Genomic DNA, 3,082 nt, shown 5'->3' on the forward strand with positions numbered 1-3,082 from the left:
ACAGCAGAGCTCCACACCTTAATCTATGGTGTGTAGAAACTCCACCGTTGAAAATACATAAGAACAAGGTCTAGGCATGGCCGAGAGGCCAGCCTCCCACTAATCTATGAACTAGACATCCAAAGATGATCTAGAGATCTAAAGTGATCAAAAGATGAAAATACAATAGTAAAAGGTCCTATTTGTAGAGAACTAGTAGCCTAGGGTTTACAGAAATGAGTAAATTACATAAAAATCCACTTTTGGGCCCACTTGGTGTGTGTTTGGGCTGAGCATTGAAGCATTTTTATGTAGAGACTTCTCTTGGAGTTAAACGCCAGCTTTTGTGCCAGTTTGGGCGTTTAACTCCCATTCTTGTGCCAGTTCCGGCGTTTAACGCCGGGCAGTTTTGAGCTGATTTGGGACGCCAGTTTGGGCCATCCAATCTCGGGCAAAGTATGGACTATTATATATTGCTGGAAAGCCCATGATGTCTACTTTTCAACGCCGTTAAGAGCGCGCAAATTGGGTTTCTGTAGCTCCAGAAAATACACTTCGAGTGCAGGGAGGTCAGAATCCAACAGCATCTGCAGTCCTTTTCAGCCTCTGAATCAGATTTTTGCTCAGGTCCCTCAATTTCAGCCAGAAAATACCTGAAATCACAGAAAAATACACAAACTCATAGTAAATTCCAGAAAAGTGAATTTTAACTAAAAACTAATAGAAATATACTAAAAACTAACAAAAACATACTAAAAACATACTAAAAATAATGCCAAAAAGCGTACAAATTATCCGCTCATCAAAGCTCAAAGAGTTGTTTCCCTAGTCATATGCTTGTGGTGTGATTGTGTCAAGTAATCCTTGAGACAGAACACTTAGAGTCGAGACCAAGTGCGTTTAATAGAGTATGCCAAAGGCTTTGAGCACCACTTTCTGGGAGTAACGGAAGGAAAAAAAATTAGAACTCAAAGAGAGTCCCCCAGTTAAGTGCTTGTAGCGTTTCTGTGTCAAGTAACCCTTGAGACAAAATATTTAAAGTCACGGCTAGACTCAAGGTGAAAAGCACCAAAGAAAAATAAATTAAAGTAAATTTTGCTGTGTTCAAGGATTAAACTGAAATATAAAAGATCAGCGAATTCATAATATTATCCGGATTCTAATTCCGAATGACAGTGGCATCCTTCTGATTCAAAGGAGAGTGAGATGCCAAAACTATTCAGGGTTACAGTTGTAAACCCCACAATAAGAAGAGACATGAGCTTAATCAAACACTCATTCTCATGCAAATTCACATCCTAAGCCTATATTATTTTGGTTGCTTGAGGACAAGCAACAATTCAAGTTTGGGTTGTTATGCGTGAGCATCTTTCCTATCTTTTCCTAGTGAATTTGCATTTAATTTGTTAAGTTTAATCAAGAATTAATTGTCTTTTAGCCACTATGAATGCTACTTTGAGCCTCGTGCAATTCTATTTATTTTAGGTAGCATTCGGCTTGATTTGATGGAGTTTTTGCAGCACAAGAATTAAAGGAGATGATAGCGAAGAGCGACGCGTGCGCATGATTTGGAGCTTTTCATGGTGACGCGTGCACATGGATGACGCGTACGCGTGATTTGAAGATTTGCACGGTGATGCGTGCGCGTACCTGAAGCGTATGCGTGACAAGCGAAGAAGACCATCGAGCGTACGCGTATGCCACATGAAAAAAATCCAGAAAATGCTGGGGGCAATTTCTGGGTTATTTTTGACCCAGTTTTCAGCTCAGGAAACACAGATTAGAGGCTGCATAATGGAGAATTCAGGGGAACACTTCCTGTTACTTCCCAAGTTAAGCGTGGACCCTACAAAGCAAGTGGTCCCCATCCATCAATTGAAGACCTGCTGATTATTTAATTAATTATGATTCAAATTTGAATTTTATAAATAGGAAAAGATATTATTTTTATTTTAGAAATTAAATTTTTAAATTAATTAGGATTAGATATAAAAGACAATTCCATTCTATTCCAATTTACATTTCGTACTCTACAATTTACCTGAATCCTTATTTTCTTCTCTGAACTATGAGCAACTAAACCTCCATTGTTAAGGTTAGGAGTTCTGTCTATTGTATGGATTGATACTATTATTTTTCTATTTTAATTCATGTTTTGATTTATATTTCAAGAATTTTTTTCGTTCTTTATTTAATGAATTTGGGTGGAACGGAAGTATGACCCATGTTCTAATTGAGTTCTTGTATAACTTGGAAAAGCTCTTTACATGAACAACAGCTTGAAAGCAATTTCTACTATATTTTAATTATTTGGATTTAACGGGATACGTGACATATAATCCTCTTATTTTTGGATAATTAGAATTTTTGTGGCATATAAACTGGAATTTGACCATCACCCTCTAATTGGAATTAATTGACCAAGGAATTGGCAGTTAATGAATTTTAGAGGAGACTAGGAAGGTCTAAGGAATTAGGGTCTACTCACATATAGTTTGCCATGAATTAAATCTTGCATGATTAAAATAAATTAATAAGAAAAGTCAATCCAGAAAATAGATATCTCTGAAACCTTAACTGTTTCCCCACATATATTTCATAGCCTATTTACTGCTTGCTTTCTGATATTCTTAATTACTGTTTAACACAATTAAACTCTCAAACACTATTTTCTATTTACCTATCTAAGTAGTTTAACCAACCATTGTTGCTTAGTCCATCAATCCTCTTGGGATCGACCCTCACTCACTTGAGGTATTACTTGGTACGACCCTGTGCACTTGCCGGTTAGTTTGTAGATTATAAATTACCACACCAGCGTCATCCATGCCTACACGTGGTCAGCAAAAAAGAGAGGGAATGCGTACGCATCAACTACACGTACGCATGGGGCTAAATCAAGCTCTTCGCACAAAAGCCGCACATCTCCAGCACAACTCTCTGGTTTTTGTACCAGAAGTTCCACTGACTTGCACATCATGGAAATTAATGACCACTGACTTGCCGTTAATCACTTACATCCTGCCATGGAACGAATCATTAGAAGTTGAAGTAGACAGTGAGAAAAGTTGATCTAGAAGGAGGAAGCATCTTTGAAGCCTCA

The sequence above is a fragment of the Arachis duranensis genome, chromosome 3 (assembly GCF_000817695.3).
Source record: "Arachis duranensis cultivar V14167 chromosome 3, aradu.V14167.gnm2.J7QH, whole genome shotgun sequence".
Classification (NCBI taxonomy): domain Eukaryota; kingdom Viridiplantae; phylum Streptophyta; class Magnoliopsida; order Fabales; family Fabaceae; genus Arachis; species Arachis duranensis.